This window comes from Fringilla coelebs (assembly GCF_963513975.1).
Source record: "Fringilla coelebs genome assembly, chromosome: 1".
Taxonomy (NCBI): domain Eukaryota; kingdom Metazoa; phylum Chordata; class Aves; order Passeriformes; family Fringillidae; genus Fringilla; species Fringilla coelebs.
In genome coordinates, this window is record NC_140028.1 from 104,160,248 (window position 1) to 104,178,370 (window position 18,123).

Consider the following 18,123-nt stretch of genomic DNA (forward strand, 5'->3'; position numbering starts at 1 on the left):
CAGGAGCAGTAGTTTAATACAGTACTGTGTACACCTCCAGAAGGCAAGGGAAGAGTTATAAGGTGCTGCAGACACAGTCAATTCCAGCACACTGTGATGCTCTCTCTCTTTTGTTCTTTCCTTCCTTACATAAAGTCCTTATGGACAAGCAAAAAAAAAAAAAAAAAAAAAAAAAAAAAAAAAAAAACAAAAAACCATCCACCAATATGTGCTTCCAATTTAAAAAAATGCTTGTTGCTGGGGACAGCTTTTTAGAAGCATCCTTCCAATCCAAAAGCTAGGTTTGGGCATAAAATTGAAAATATAATCCAAACTTGTGTCAGATAAAAAGTAAACCATACCATGAGACAGTCTAAAAGAATTTGTGGAATAGCTTGCATAAGGAATAAAATCTAATAATAAATCCCTTTTCAAACACACCCTTCAGGCCCTGGCTGTCTGCCTGACAGACTGCAGTACCAGAAAAAATGAAAGAAAAGAGCATACAAAGAAAATAACAGAAAATCTAAAATAATTTGTTACATCTGTGTTCACTACAGCAGAGATGGATGAGATTCCCAAGCCAGTTCTTTTTTATGAGGGGACTCTGTGGCGGTTGTGTCTTGAAAGATTCCATATATAACATATAGGTTATGGAACATATAGGCAAAACTAATAATAATAAATCACAAGGACCAGGCAGCATATAACCAGCAATTCTAAAAGAATTCAAGAATGAACTACAAACTGTCCTGAAAAACCTCTAGTATAAAACTGGTTTGGTAGCAGAAGGCAGGGGTGTATCTGCTACAGCTGACTCTTGAAAGCTGATTTTAAAAGAATACCATAAGAAAACTAGAAAAGTACTGTCCTGATGTCCATAGCAGGCAATTTAGTGGAAACTGTAAAATAAATTAGATTGGCAAGCATATCCATAAAGATGCTGTAATAGGGATGATTCATAAGGGCTTTTGTAAAGGGAAGAGCTGCCTCACGAACTCACAGTCCTACTGAAATACTAATTAGTCCCTCATGGCTAAGGGAGATAGATCCTGGAATGCTGACCATGGATTTCTGGAGGGAATTTGGAGAGGTCAGTCATCAAAAGCTCTTAAAAGTTACACTGCCAAGAAATAAATAATTGCAGGTGTAAATAACTGAATGAAAGGTAGCAAATAAGACAGTCAATAGTCCTTTATCACAGGAAAAGGAAATCATCAATAGAGTCTCACAAGGAAGTGTTTCGGAACCTGATCAGTGCAACATATTTCTCAAGGTTCTGGAAATGGCACTGTCAGAGTCTGCTGACAGTGCAGTGTTATTTAGGTAAATGTAGGTAATGGCAGGCTGAAAAGAATTGCAAGCAGAAGAATCTTTGGGTACTGGGTATATAGGCAAAAAGATGGAATTTAGGGGAGCTCATTGTAAAGCAGGGCATGTGGGAAGAAACCATCCTACCTTCATATTTAAAAGGAAGAGCCCTGAGCTGTTACAAGACAGGTAGTTGTATGAAAATGTCTTATGTATGCTCAGTAATGTGAAAAAAAAAGCAAATCAAATTATTAAACTTTTCTAAGAAAGGAGTAAAGAATAAGTAGAGATAACACCAAGACAGTGTATAAATTGATAAATATTATGCACAAACCTGGATCCTCCTTCTTAGAGGACAAAGGAATGGGGAAAGGACTTTGAGAGGTGACATAGAATTAAAGATCATTTAGAGTCCTGTCCAGGAAGCAGTGACAGAGAAAAAAATATAAAAATAAAAGAAGTTAAACTGCACTTAAACTACCAAAAATGTTTGAAGCTGAACACCATAATGGTAGGGTATTAAAAACATGGTACTAGTAACAGAATGACCAGTTTGGTTTGAGAAATCTGAGTGTCAGTAAAAAGACAGTGGCCCAGATGAGAGTCTCAGACATGAATTTTCAGATGTTGAAATTCTGTATCCACTTCTGATTTCTGAGGTGCATAGCAAAAGCTGATCCTGCCTTTGCTTCTGGTGTCCTAGGTGCTACCTGTGTTTTTCATGCTTATGGAAGACAAGTTCTGAAGTCCTCACATAGCCCTTTCACCCAGACAAAAATAGGTGGCCTGCAGCAACTGTTCCCTTCTACACACTGCTGAGAAATCAGACCAGTCCCCCATGGCTCCAAATAGCTCGCACCTTGGATTGAAGACTCCAGCAAGCAGCACTCTACTGTCCAAGGAGGAAGAAATAAGCAGGTTTCCCCACAGGTCTGAATAGGTGATGACAGCTGTCTGGTTTGTGTTAAGAAAACTCTCCAGTCTTCCCATTTATGAAACTCTCTGGTAGTCACACTCCCAATGGCAGAGACCTTAACTCCTAGGACTGAAGCTGCTTTACAGCAAGTGGCTCCAATGAGCTGAAGGTAGCCCCACATGACAGACCCCACTCACATGCAGTCAGACCTGGTTTCCTTCCCAGTTTAACCCCAGATTTTCCATAATGGAGTCTCAGATGTTGAGTTCCAAAAAGCAATTTATTGACAGAACAGTAACACAGAAACGTGTTATCCAAAGGTCAGCATTTCGCAGCCTCTTGTCTCAGGCTCCTACCAAGAGCTCAATCTGCATCTCAATTTGCTGTTAGGTCATGTGGAGTGGGGGCAACGGGCAGGAGACAGAGACCCCTTCCCCCAAAGTTCATGTGGCAAGAGAGAGATTTTGTTTCCCAAGCCCTCCCTTATATAGAGCGTTTGAAAGACCTGGTCTGGATGCTGTCGTTTGTTTGAACTCCATGCCCCTTCAGGTTCTGGCAGTGAGATGCCTGCAGCCTTGGGAGATATGTGATTGGACAAGACCCCTGTCAATCATGGTGGCAGCTGGCAAACTGGGCTACGTATTCCTCAACAGTTTGGAAAGCAGCAAATGAGGCAGAAATGTGTATCCCCAGAGACAGCACATTGTGTTACCAAGAACTAAGCATACATCACTGTTACAGTACAAGCTGGGTTGTACTGGACAATTAATTTGGCTATAAATAAGAAACCCAGCTTGGTTCCATAAACAAGTCCCTGGCTGAGCGATGATAAGTTAGATTTGAATACACACAGGGACTTCACCCAATCATGTTCCACCCTGAGGTGCAGACATCTCACTGGTTGGGGAGCTAGGTGGTGTTAAAGTCAGACCAATGAGCTATCTAGACCAAGAGATTCCAAACCTGCCGTTCAAGGAGAGTGCAGACAATAAAACACGCTGTTGTCGCATGAAGACCTGGAGTATGTGTTGTCTGTGTCTCTGACCACCAACTCCATGTAACAGATCACCAGTCTGGAGGTATAAAGTGTCATTTTAGTGTGGCATCCATAGGGAGGTAAAGCAAATGAGATGTTCATGTCATATTAGGAAGACATGGTGGCACATAGGACCAAAGGCCTTCATGAGAAAGGACTTCTGGCAGCTGACTTCTGTTATGATCCTTTTATTAAAATTATTAAAGACATGCCTCTGCTTGAATTAAGGTGCAAATAAGACCATATGCTGAAGTCAGTAGTATCAGTTTTATTTAACAGTGAATATGAGGGGGAGGGGGGAGAGGGGAGAGTGTGAGAGAGAAAGAAATAAGAGAATAGTGGGGGACAGAAAGAGAGTGTCAGAGACGACAGATTAAGTAGAAAATACCACTGCACTCTGGATCCCAATGGTATCCCCATTGATCCTCTTCTTCTGGTTTTCTTGGTGGTGAGGGTCCTGCAAAACAGAGTTCAATGGATTAATATACCTTTGGGCCAGATGGGTATGCTCAGCTGCCAGGGGGCAAGTTTGACATTGTCTCTTGTAACAGACTCTGCATCTGTTGCATCAGTTTGCATAGCGGGTAGTCCTCTGATGCAAAGCCTCAGGAATGAGTCTGAGGGACTCTTTCGGGGTCTAATGGTTTATGAAACCTCCTCAGCTGCCTCTCATATGAATGTCCTGTATGGATGGGGCCTTCCCAGGGTGTGGGGGAGTTTACAACTGAGTCAGTTAGTGTAAGGGAGGATGGGTGTTAACTTTCTCTGACTAGAGACTACGCCACACACACAAAAATCTCCTCCTTTCCCCCTTGGTTGGGGTAGAGTGTGTGCAAACCTGGCCTTGGGAAATGAGTTTGTGAGCTATGGTCTCCCCACCCCAAACCCACCCAGAGCTGATTTTCAGGACAGCTGCTGGGTTTTGCTTTCTTTGTAGATACATTCTTCTCCCTCAGCCTTGTTACTTCCTCCTAGACCTGAGATTATTGGATATTAGTGTCACCTTTATGTTATCTCAAGTTCCCTTTAGGTGGCTTAACTCACAGTCCAAACTTCCAGTCAAGAAGAATATTCAGGGAGGGGTGGACTTAGGTGGTGGGAACTCCTTTATAGTTTTGCCATAATGGGCAAAAAATCTTTCATAACAATGTTTAAGCCATTAACCATAACATTTCAGTCTGTCACAACTTCTGATTTGCTTGCAGCAGGCAACCTATTTTTGGGGAAGAATTTAGCTGTAAACTATATCTTGCCTCAAAGTTTCTGAACATCCATAGTTCTGCCTAGAAAATCTGGACAAGTAGTAGTATGTGCTGCTGAGATCCCCAGTATGAACAAAAAGCATTTCCAATGTCCATGTGAAATCCAACATATTGGGCTTACCATGTGTGGCAGTAGCTTTCTGGCCACAGAGAGCAGGCACAGACTTTCCCAGGCATTTTCCTGGGGAAAGCTGTGAGAAGATCAGAGAAAAGAATGAGAAATAATTCTTATCTCCACTTGCTGCACCTATTGTTGTGCGCATGTGGAATGTGTTACGGAGATTTGTTTACCGAAGGGTGATTTCTTAATCAGTGGATGGTGTTTGGATTCATTGACCAATTAGGTCCAAGCTGTATCAGACTTGTTTGTAAGGGTTATGAGCTTCTTAATAGATATAGTATAATATGGAATAGAATAAAGCAATTGATCAGCCTTCTGCAATCATGGAGTCAATGCTAATTATTACCTAGCTGGGGGCCTGCAGTGACAATCTATATATTTTTCAGAACTATACTTCTAACCAGCACACAAGGCACTTGTTCCATTGCATCTGTAACGTGCAGCTGACATGTGGTAGATCTAGCAAAGAGTAGTGACATCCCTGTGATTTCTAGTCAACTCTTCCTACTTTCTGTAATTTCAAGGAGAAGAATGAAAGAGGATTTTACCAATGTTTTGTCACAGAATTTACTGCAATAAGAGTGAACTTTTTGCCAAGAAAGATCTCAAAGTTTAATCATGAGGGATTTTAACTAGATCATTGTAACCAGTACTCTCTCCTTCCCTTATCATGTAAACCACATAAAATAATTCACTGCATACAGTAAAACTGTACAGGAGGACCATGCCAGATAATTTTCCACTTGGATGTCCTCCCAATACTGAGAAGAGGCACTAAGAATGATTCCTCAGAAATTACACATAAAAAATCTTTGATGTCATGGTAACAGAATGAAGAACCAAAGCCCCTCTCAGAGTTATTTTCATAATCAAAAGAAAGTGTACCTCTAAATTAGCAATGATGAGTGGCAACAGAGATGCTTTCCAATATCTGACAAGTCAGAAAAAAGAAGATAAGATCTAAAAAAAAGGTATTGCAGTACTGAAGAAATATGCACAGAACACTCATAAAATATGGTAAAGAAGGAGAAAGTTTGAGAAGGGAGATAAAAATATATCATTGGCACTCTGAACTAGATGTTGACTCACCCAGATTCCTACACAATGTCCATGAGACTATAGGAAACAGAAGCTTTTTGTGTCCTGTAATACACTCATCTGAAAAAACAATATATTTATTTTCAGCCCTCTGAATACTCTGCAGTGATAACCCAGTAGATGAGTTCAACTGGTGTGTCTGGATTTGTCTTATACTACAGCAAAAATCTGAAAGAGCAGGTGAAAATTTAACAGAAAAGCAAAAATTAGAATATTCTTTGTCAAATTCCTTTACTGTCAATTTAGGTAACAGAAACTCATAATTCTGCAGAATGTGTGTGTGTACATATCTGTATAAAGAGGGGGGGAGAGAGAGAGAGAAGTAAAATAAGAGAATGTTTGGTTACACCACATAGCCAAAGGTAAATTACTTCATTATGACTAACTGCAAGTGATCATAGGCTGGCAGCCCAATTAAACAGGGTTCCTTAAGGGTCAACACTGAGGCTGACACTGTTTCACATCATCACCAATGGCCTGGAAAAGGTCCTGAAGGGCCCAAGGACCCTGAGCAAGTTGGCATATAACACAAAACTGCACAGAGCACATGACATTCAAAGGCAGTCCTGTGATTCCCATTGACCTTGACAAGCAGGAGGAATAGTCCACTAGGGGGCTTATGGTCTAACTGGATTTATCCAACCAAGGGAAGAGAAGACAAAATCTGATTGCTGTCTTCAATTATCTACATTGTTTTATGGAGGAGAATGAGCCAAGCAATTCTCTGACATGCTCAACAAGAAGCAACAGACTGAAACAGAAACAACAGGAATTCTGACTGGAGAGGATAAAAGATTCTTCAATCTTAGAACAATTGAGCAGGTTGGCCAGCGTCCTGCATAACCCAGAATGTTATTGTTTTCTATCTCTAGATAGAAAACTATCTAGCTGTGCTATGTCATCTGCCTAACATTTTTACTGTCTCTTTAAAAGATGATGTCCAGAAACGGAACTGCAGAGGTGTCTCAGTTTAGAGACAAATTTAGGAGAAAACACTCTGGAATTAGTTGTCTCCTCTAAAAGGGTTCCAAGAATCCCTTTCCACCAATATGAAAGGAATGAGAGGGAGGTGTCTTTACAAACAAACTGTAGGCCTGCTGGTAAATAAAATCAGATACTGATAGGTGAAAGAAGCAATGGTAGGAACCATGCCTTCCATAGGAATTCTACTAATTTACATAGACCTTTGCTCACCCAAAGCGGTGCTAATTACTGGACTTACAGAAAAAGAACAGAGACACAAAGAAAAGGAAGGAGTGGGCATGGGGGAATGCACATTAGAAGGGGGTCTCTGTTATGCAATTCAGGAAGTCTGTACCTCTCATGTACTTCAGCCAGTTGGGAAAGAGAGAGGGAAATGCAGCCTGGAAATTAGGATAAAAAGGAAGCTGCATTCTCTAGCAATTTGAGAGACCCCATAGCATATGCCCCATGGCCTCTCCCTTTATTAAAATAAAGTTACAGGACTCCTCTGTCTCCTTTTTGGACATAAATTGCTGACATTGTGGATTAATTTTCTTGACAAATAGGAAGTACTAGTGGATGAAAGTGAAAAAACAAAAAATGGAACAGTTTATTAACAAACAGAATTCCCACAAGGCACAGTAAAAATAGTAAATTAAATGCTAGATATTAAACTTTCAGACCTTGCCCTCCCCACCCACCCTAACTGTGAGAAATGAAGCCCATTCCTCAGTTAAAATTTAAAGAAATTTAATTAGAGAAAATAGGGGACAAAAAAGAACAGTGCTGGGTGCTTAGCCGAAGCCAGAGGCACACCAGTCAACACAGCAACACCCCTTATATACCATGGGTATTGCATCAGCCAAATACATACTCATAAATGATCATGCATATTCAATCATGTTAACATAGTTCCTCCTCCGTCCCTACCCTTCAGAGCATGTGCAGTCATCCTCCTTGTGGTCATCTGCTACTTTTCGATACATTCACCAGGCCTGGATTTTTTCATTAGTTAAATGTTAACATTACAACAACTCCCAACCAACATTAGCTTCACAACACAACATTCGGATTGAAAGGTCTCTAAGTTTTTTTACAAAGGTCAACATTATGAAACACATAGTATTCATTCTAACAGTTGTGAAAGCCAACACTGTAATATATTTATCACATGAACAAAAACCCAAAACGCCAAGGAAAAAGTATTGGCTCATGCCACATGATAGAAGATAGCACCAGCTTCTCTCTCAAGAAAATAAACCAAACGGGAGCTTCATGCTGTAGTTCAGGCAAACAGATGAAAATTTACTGACTCTCTGGCATTAATCTCCTGTCCACAGCAGATGAAGCAGGTGGGCTAGAGCCTCTCAGTGTGGGTTCTCTCCTTGGCTTGTCTTTCCCAAGGTCTGGGGCCAAAAACAGAGGAGGCCCCTCTCTCCCACTGATCCTGACCAACCCCTCTTCCACAGGCCCCATTTGCTCTGCTCTCAGACTAAACAAACTGTCCAGTTCACCTCTGTGATAGATGAGTAATGCGATGATTGACCCTCACAATTAACAGACAAATATCATGTAAGTGAAAAACGCCAGTCACTTGTTTTAAAATTTTAAAAGGTTAATAGTAATAAAATAGTTATAAAAATAGTAATAAAAATTAGAGCAATAAGAATTTGGACGATCAGAGTTAGGACAATAAAGGACAATAAAAGCAAAGAATTACAGATGTCTGGATGCTTCCTGGGCATTAAGCCCTCAAAAAGCATAGCTTGCAAACAAAGGATTAACCCTTAAAAGCAATAGCCTGTTGCATATTCATATATCTCATACATGATGCAAATATTCCTTTCAAACTAGAGGTTTTTCTGTTTATTGTCAACTTCCCCCCTTCATTTTCTAAATCAGTTGCCTTGGTTCCTCGGAGTCTGGGCCTTCGTGATAAGGAGGCAATAATTCTTCTCTTGGAATCCTGTTATATCTCCATCCAGACAGGATAATGAGAAGAATTTCTTGGTTATCTTTTCCATTTCTTGGGTCAGTTACAAAAAAGTATCTTATATCACATAGTTTCTATTTTAATATTATGCTATAGCCTAAAAACTATATTTACCACACTAGTTAAAAGAGATTATTACAACATAACTTTCCAACATAACACATATAGTATTCATTTTAATATTTGTGAAGAACCAATCATATGCATTTTTTACAATGTATATAGTTCAAGAAAAGTTTTATAGATTTATAGTTATTTTTTACTCCTTTGCATTGTTATCAAGGGACAGCTGGGCTTGGGACATTTGGGAGGGTTGGCTTGTCACTATGGTAACATCTGACCTCCAGTCAGGATTCGAGGAAGTAAACTCCATCACTGGACAGTGAAGAAGGAGTTGATGGACAGAATTTTGGGAGAGGCAAAGGGGTTAAAAGGTGAAACCTCCATTGTGTGGGCAAACACATGGTGGGAAAAATCCTTTTGTTCCTGGTACTGTAATATTTTCTCTATTCAATCCTCTGTTGTAGTTTTGGTACGGTTTAACAAACCTTTTTAAATTTATGAAAAGTGAGTAGCTACTTCTCACACCTAGAAAAGTTGATGAAGGATTGCTGCTGCAGTTTCTCTGAGGTCAAAAAGATCAAGAAGGAAAGAAAAACTTCTTGTCTGTGTTAACAAAAACCAAGCTAGTCAAGCAACAAAAAAATAAATAAAAAAAAAACAACACAGACTGCACCAAACCCCAACCCAGACACCTGGTGAGTGAGGCTTTGAATAACCGCTCCAACAAGCCCAAGGCTCACCTCTTCCCCAGGACCCATCTTAAAGATACAGCAACTAGTATTGGGCATAAAGCAGAGGGTCAGGGAATACACTATCATCCCAAGACAATAATCCCAAGACAAGATGTCAGAGGGTTCCAGGATCTTCTTAAGATTGGGAGTACTTAGGCAGAAGTTCTATTGCCTTTATCTTTCAGTCTTGTGGGGAACCTGGGATGGTGCAAAGCAGAAGCCTTTTTTGTCTCTCTCTGGGCTCCTGAAGAGGTTGCTTCAGGCACATCTGCAAGTAGCAACCAGGCCACTGTTCTTTGATGCCTGACAGTTCTGCTTCTCTGCCCTCTTCCCCTTTGGAACAGCAACCCGTGACAGCAGCATCAACACTGGCTGAGTGCAGCAGGTGGCTGGAGGAGGCAGTGAGAAGCTGCACTGGCTGTTATGAACTAAAAAAGGGTTATCCATTTTTTTAGATTGCAAAGCTCACAACTGAAACCAACAACTGCTAAGTGGGAGTCCTAACTATTTATTGAAATAAATGGGCAGGAGATCTTTCTCCTTTTGATGCCTTTATTAAAAGCGATCAGCTCAGGATGGGGGAACCCGACAGGTCTGCAGTTTTGCTGTCGCCGCTCCCAGGGGTGACTCAGAGGAGGAGGAAAGTGCAACAGCTTCGTCCACGGCGGGGGAGGGGGAAAGGGGGGGGGGGCCCAGAGCTGGGGGTCCTGTCCTCACGAGAGTGCTCTGGGGTATACACACATCCTTCTGTCTGCCAGTCCAGGGGTCCTCACTTGTGCTGTGGTCTTCTCACCTAAGGTGAGGGACGACCGAGGATTCCAGCATCCTTGCAGGCTCGGAACTCTATTCTTGACATCTAGACCTCACTCTAATCTCTCGATTTTGATTTGGCTCGTTGCTTTTGGGGGTTTATCAAATGAGTTTGGGGGCTTTCACCCCGTTGCACCCTGGGTCTGGGATTCATTTACATGTCTCCTGATGTTGCCCTCCTTTCCCACCGAGAAACAGTCATTGACCTGTCCCAGGCAGGGTGGTACTGATACAATACAGTATATACGACCACATCAGCATACCAATCTGTTGCGGTGCCATCTCCCGGGAAACAGCGGGCTACGCCCAGCAGCTGTCCCTGCAGGAAAGGGTGCTCGGGGCTGGTCTCTGTTCCCCCCCGTGCTATCCCCGGGGTGCTCCCTCCCGGGCTCAGTGGGGACCCGTGCCCCAGGGGGGAGTCAGCCCGCCGTTCCCGGACGGGCCGGTCCCCGCGGACACCGCCCGTGGGGGCTCCCCCGGCCCCGCCGGGACCCGCGCTGGGGAGGGGGTGCTCCACCGCTCCCGCATCATCCCCGGCCCGGGCGGGACCGCGCCGAAGGTGGGGGTCGGGCCCCACCACTTTCGGGCCGGCTAGCAGCTACTGAGAACAGGTAGTTAAAAGTATACTGTTAACAGAACATTACAACATGAAATTATAAACCATAAATGTTACGAACAAAAAAAAAAAAAAGGTTATCCATTTTTTAGACTGCAAAGCTCGCAACTGAAACCAATAACTGCTCAGTGGGAGTCCTAGCTATTTATAGTTTATAATTTCATGTTGTAATGTTCTGTTAACAGTATACTTTTAACTATCTGTTCTCCAAAGTTGCTGGACTGCCCGGGAGTGGTGGGGCCCGACCCCCACCTTCGGCGCGGTCCCGCCCAGCCCGGGGATGATGCGGGAGCGGTGGAGCACCCCCTCCTGTTATAAATAAGAAGCTTGACTAGGCTAATATTCAAGCAACAATCAATTTATTAATTAATTATGGTAAAGTATGAGCAAAACAGCGCTGGGTACAGTGGAGGCAGTTTTCCCTCCAACTGCACACCGATATTTGGGCTTACAGGTATTTATAGGGGTACTCAGAAGCTTTCTCAGCAGTTTCTATTTCTATCACAATTCTATACACTATTGTGATTTAGTTTTTCTCAGGATGCGTTCCAAAAAAAGAAGATCCCCAGATGGTGGTGGCAGCCTTTGAGATGTTGGTCCAGTTTCCGCAAGAACAATAACGAATCCCCTCTGGTGAAGTTCAGCTCCCCAGATGTGGGTCCCCCTTGTTATTACAAGGGCTATCAGTGATGTCCAGCTTCCCTTGAAGTTGCAAATCCTTCAGAGGATGTCCCTCTTCCTTTCTCAAGCTGTTTTTCTCAGTTTTGTTAAGGAGTGAGATAAGCACATTTCCTTTCTATACATTCCAAAGCTATAGTTTCAAGGATACAATCAATATTCCAAAATTATACCTAAAAAGGTTACCGTTACAGCACTTTTTAAGGCCTGACTACAAGCAAAGAGCAACATCCCGAATGCTGTAATTCAAATACTCCTAAATTAATCCAGGTTAATTGCAAGCAAAGGCTAGGTTCAGAGGCCTTCTTCCATGCTTTACTTTCCTCAGTTAATATTAGAATTTGCAGTCGTCCCATGGTTGGTGTCCACACATATCACAGTCACAAATATACACATTTCCTTTCTGTGCCAGACATGAAACACAGCTTTGTATTTCACACTCCCCAGCGCGGGTCCCGGCGGGGCCGGGGGAGCCCCCACGGGCGGTGTCCGCGGGGACCGGCCCGTCCGGGAACGGCGGGCTGACCCCCTCTCCTCAAGCACGGGTCCCTACTGAGCCTGGGAGGGGGCACCCCGGGGTTAGCACGAGGGGGGACAGAGACCAGCCCCGAGCACCCTTTCCTGCAGGGACAGCTGCTGGGCGTAGCCCGCTGTTTCCCGGGAGATGGCACCGCAACAGATTGGTATGCTGATGTGGTCGTATATACTGTATTGTATCAGTATCACCCTGCCTGGGACAGGTCAATGACTGTTTCTCGGTGGGAAAGGAGGGCAACATCAGGAGACATGTAAATGAATCCCAGACCCAGGGTGCAATGGGGTGAAAGCCCCCAAACTCATCTGATAAACCTCCCCAAAAGCAACGAGCCAAATCAAAATCGAGAGATTAGAGTGAGGTCTAGATGTCAAGAATAGAGTTCCGAGCCTGCAAGGATGCTGGAATCCTCGGTCGTCCCTCACCTTAGGTGAGAAGACCACAGCACGAGTGAGGACCCCTGGACTGGCAGACAGAAGGATGTGTGCATACCCCAGAGCACTCTTGTGAGGACGGGATCCCCAGCTCTGCCCCCCCAGTGGATGAAGCTGTTGCACTTTCCTCCTCTTCTTCTTCCTCCTCTGAGTCACCCCTGGGAGCGGCGACAGCAAAACTGCAGACCTGTCGGGTTCCCCCATCCTGAGCTGATCGCTTTTAATAAAGGCATCAAAAGGAGAAAGATCTCCTGCGGATTTATTTCACTGACCACACACACAGACACACAATGCCAGTCACCAAAAGGAAGCTGGGGAGCTGACACCATGGGGTTGGAGGCCCCAGGCAATTCCAGCCCACCCCATCTGCCACCAGAACCGCTTCATAAACTCCTACCTTCCCAGTTTGTCCAGGGAAAAGTTGACCTGAGCAGGGATTGTCCACCCTCTTTGTCTCTCAGACCGCATGGTTGTCTGTAGAGGGTGCCATTCTGGGGGGAGGGTTTGTCAGCCATTTCTGCCCTTGTCTCTCAGATGACAAGGTCGGTATTGGAGGCGCCATCTAGGGGGAGAGGCTTCTCCACCCTTTTGTTTCTCTTTGTTTCTGGGTAGTCCATGAGATTCAGCAACTTTGTATCTAGCGACTATCACTGTTATTTTTGCCTGCTGCTGTTTCATTTTTTAGTAAACTTATTTTTTCACTTATATCTTCTTACATTTGTCTCTTCCGTTGGTGAAAAGGGAAGTAGTTAAAACTAAAAAGGGAGGTACCTTACTTTGGAGTGTATGCTCTTTAAATTGTCTTCAAATAAGACAGCCAGAGAGATGGTAGGATCTACTTCTTTGAAGTTGTGACACCAGGCCAACAAGACCAAGGCCAATGTTGCCTCATCACCCTCCCTGGTTCGCCCCCACCTCCTTTCCGTCCTTTATAAGTCTAGGCAACAAGATAATGCTTGAACTCTGCGAAAAGCTGCAGCTCTGTAGAAAGAAGTAGTTAGTTTGTAACAGGGTATGTGAACAAGAGCACCTTTTAGAAATCAGCAAATTTAGCAGAACAAGCTAACTGCAAAAAGGTAACCACTAGCTGAGCAGATAATCTGATAGAGCATGCACAGAAACAAAGGTGAAAAGTTCAAGCCCAAGGAAGACTTCTGAACCTTCATCCAAAACAACCGCCAGGAGGCTGATGATCACCTCCTGCAGAAACAGCGAATGTAATCATGTAATTAGAAAATATGTTGCAATATGAAGGTTAGGAAAGCATAATGTGCACTGTAAGTAAAAAAGTATAAAAGATTGTACTTTGTGAAGAATGGGCAAGTGAGTTTGTGGTGAAGCTATCCCCTTCACTCCTGGTATCAAATAAACAAATACTTGCTCTGTAGGCCCTAGACTATGGAATACTGTTTTCTTGCCTAGTTTTTGGGCATCAGATGTAAAAAAACCCACCTGGACAGGACCTTGTGCAACATTATCTAGCTTGTAGTTAAATTCACTTTGAGCAGGTTGGACTGTGGACTTCCAGGGGTCCCTTGAAAGCTATTTTTTCCCTATGGTGCAGTAATATTTAAAGTAGGAAAATTATGATATGCTTGTCTGCTAATGTCTAAATAAAACTGCTTCATGTCTGTCTTAAAATAATTGCTTCTTTGCCTTTATTGCATCCCAGAATACTATGGATAGGAAGCAAGAAAAACTGACACTTGTAATTCCATCCTGATGTGTTTTCTTTTTAGCAAAAAGACTGGGATTCTACTCTAGAGGTGTAAAGTATTTCAGAGATCTTGTACATTAGACTGCCATTAGAGAACTGACAAGAATCTGAAACCAGCAAGAGCTGCTAAAACAAGAGATTCCACTGAAATACTGCATAGAAGTTTTGCATAGGAAGTTCACTCTGTATATGATTACAGCTGAGATAGGTGAACACTTTCACTATACCTGAATTTCATCTTCATGAAGTAATATTAAAATAATAGAATCATAGAATCATTTAGGTTGAAAGAGACCTTTAGGATTGTACAGAGAATCACTCTATGATCCAGTGTCCATAAAGGAGACAGAGGAGTCCTGCAACTTTATTCAAATAAAGGGAGAGAGTCCACTAGGGCACACACCTGTGGGGTTTTCTCTCTTGAGGTTCAGAGGGCACAACCTCCTTTTATCTTAAACTTCCATCTGCCTGTTGCCCTCTTCCTTTCCCCATACTAGGAAGGTACAGCCTTCCCAAAGTGCCTGCCACATATTCCCCCCTTGAACCTGTTCAGAAACTCAAGCTTGTGCAGATTCATCTGTCTCTTTCAGGAGACAAGATGTCAGGGCTCTGTAACAAACCTGCTGCCCTGAGTCAGTAGAGACATTAAGACCCATTTCAAAGATGTTCAAACCCATACCTTCACCTATCAAATTATTTATAAATACATTAGTACACATTTCCCTCTCAGGTTAGTCATGTTCAGCTGTTAACTTAGCGCCAAGTTCTACCACTAAACTGCATCTGTAAGTGGCAGATCTACAAGGCCTTTAAATACCTCCAGGCATAGTGACTCAAGCACTTCCCTGGGCATCATGTTCCAATGCTTCATAACCCTTTTTTGGTGAACTAATACCTAATCTAACCATGCTAGATTTCTTTCATACTTGCTATAGTATAAACCTTTCTGATATGAAGCTGAGAGTGCCAGAGACCATGATTTTGTCATGTTGACAAGCTGTGAAGATGGTTAGGCATCTTCGTTTCCTCTTCAGTCTCTCTAATTTCACCTATCACCAATATTGCCTTCAGTTACTTCTGGGGAAATGATGACACTTTTGGATGCTATGAATGACCACCCAAGGCTTTTTTTGTGCAGAAATTCTTTGGGAACATCAACACCTTTGTCGTAGTTTGAGAGGAAGTAGGTTTTTTTGGGATGCTGTGGTCAAACCAATAGGTGCTCAGATTTGAATATTGGCACCTGGTGTGGCCACTGAGGACATGGACACGCCTCTGAGAACACAGGGGGTTAAAAGCTGAGAACTCCCAGGGGAAAACTCTCTTGGTTCTGGTTCGGACCTCCCCTGCCCGGCTCCGAGGTGGGCGGGGGAGGGGAAGCCACAAGGCCTGAATCAGGTAGGCTGGGGGCCTGGACAGAGAAGGGAGGAGAAGGCCCTGCAAGATGGAAGGGTGGAGGAACCCGGAGAGACATCGGGGAGCCCCCCCCGCCCCGCCCCGTCCGGAGGAGAGAGAGAGAGGGCTGGTGTCTGTGCCTGTGTTACCTTGAGATTTGATAGCACAGCCAGCCGAGAAGGAGAAGGGGGCAGTGCGGGGAGAAGGTGCCTGCAGGGCAGCCGTGGGAGTTCTGCACAGGCCGAGCCTGAGACTTTTAACCCTTTTTTGGATGATGGGAATCTTACAAATGCTGATTCCTCTTGGAGTTAAATGAGAAGAGAGATATAGATGAAATACCAGGAAATGGGCAAGTGTGATGAAAGTCTGTGCAAGTGAAAGATGTCAGAAGAGTTGAGAAGAATCCTAGGTGGGAGGAGGTGATGGAGTGGCCTTTGGCTGGACTTTTCTTGTATAGCCATGGATGGAACCACTTTTTCCTGTGACACAGAGACTGCATGTAGGGGGAGGCAGTGACTCGGAGCCAATAAAATGCAGTGATGTGAAGGAGTGCGTGGACAGAGATGACTGGTGAGGAGGGTGGTGGGGGTGCCCTCCAGGAAGAAGAAGAGGATCTCTGTTCTCGAGACCCCTTGGCCCCAGGGAGTTTAAATTTGGGGGGGACTTGTGTCCCAAAGGGTGAGGGACTGTACCTTTTTTGGAACTGGGCAAAGCATCCTTGAAAAGGAAAACCCTAGAGGCAGCTCTGGTCCATGCACAGTGGTGAGAGCACTGGGCATGGAAGGAAGAGGTCACAATGGCAGATGATCTCCGGGCAGTGCCATGCGTGACAGGGAAACACAAGAGGTTTTAACTGTGTTTCCAGGGGAAGCCTATGGTGCAAGAGAGATTCCATTCTCCTTGATGATTTGAGAATTGATGATCTAAAGGGTGGTGATAGATCGAGAGTGGATGATCTGAAGGGTGGATGTTTGGGAAATCTGGCGGGGGGAGGAGGAGGAATGAGACACGTAAGGTTTTCACTCCAAAATGTATGTTTCTCTTTATGTAGAGTTGTAGGTTAATAAAGTTTTCCCTTTTTTATTCTTAAGCTGGAGCCTGCTTTGCTCTATTTCTGATCACATCTCATAGCAGATACCAGGGAGGAAGCATTTTCATGGGGGCACTGGCATTGTGCCAGGGTCAAACCATGACAACCTTTCTGTTCATCGTTCATGGAAACCAGGACAGACATTTTATGTTGTCTCTATAAGGAACAGTAAAGAAATCATGTTTATGTGCTGCTGCATATTTCAGTTCTGATAAATAAATACAATAACCCTGCAGGCATAATTTCATTCTTTATTAATGGCCCCATTCAGTAATGAGTAGATTCACAGCTAAAGAAGAGGCTAATTTTCTGTTTTATCACCAACAAAAGAGACTAAAGTCTCTCTGACTTGGATTTCATGGCACACGTCTTAGCCCTGAATAAGCTGAACTCATAAGAGTTTTTAAATTCCAGATTTATAACCCTCCTCTTTTAGGTCATGTACAAGGATGTCATTAGATGTAGAGAGGAAATTAGAAAGGAGAAAGCTCAGCTAGAATTCAATATAGCCACTGCTGTGAAAGATAATAAAAAGTGTTCTTTACAAATACATCAAAAACAAAAGGAGAAGCTGGCAGCCCATGACTGGGACAGGTGCAGTCTTTGCTGGTTTAAGAACTGGCAGGATGGCTGGGCCAAGAGAGATGTGGTGAGTGGTGCTACATCCAGTTGGTGGGTGGTCACTAGAGGGGTTCCCTGAGGCTCAGTATTGGGCCAAGCCCTGTTTAATATCTTTATTGATGATCTGGATGAGGGAATCCAGGACACTCTCAATTGCCCACTCATGGACAACACTAAGTTGTTGGGCAGGAGTGTATGATCTGCTGGACAGTGGAAAGGCTCTGCAGAGGGATTTGGACTGGCTGGATTGATGGGCCAACGCCAACTGTATGAGGTTCCAGAAGGCAAAGTACCAGGTCCAGCATTTGGGTCACAGCAATCCCATGAAAGTCTACAGGCTGAGGGAAGAGTGGCTGGAAAGCTGCCTAGGAGAAAAGGATGTGGGGATGTAAGTCAACAGCTGGCTGTAAATGCATTTATCAATGTGACCCGATAGCCAAGAAGGCCAATGGTATCCTGACCTGTAATGTGACCAGCAGGACTAGGGAGGTGATTGCCATCCTGTACTGGAACTGTTGAGGCTGTACCTTGTGTACTGTGTCAAATTCTGAGCACCTCAATTCAAGAAAGACATTGAAGTGCTGGAGTGTGTCAGAGAAGACCAACAAAGATGGTAAAGTGTTTAGAGCATGAGTCCATGGAGGAGCAGCTGTGGGAGCTGGGTTGTTTAGTGTGAAGAAAAGGCTCAGGGGGACCTTTATTGTGCTCTACAACTGCCTGAAAGGAGGTTGTAGCAAGGTGGGGTCAGCCTTTT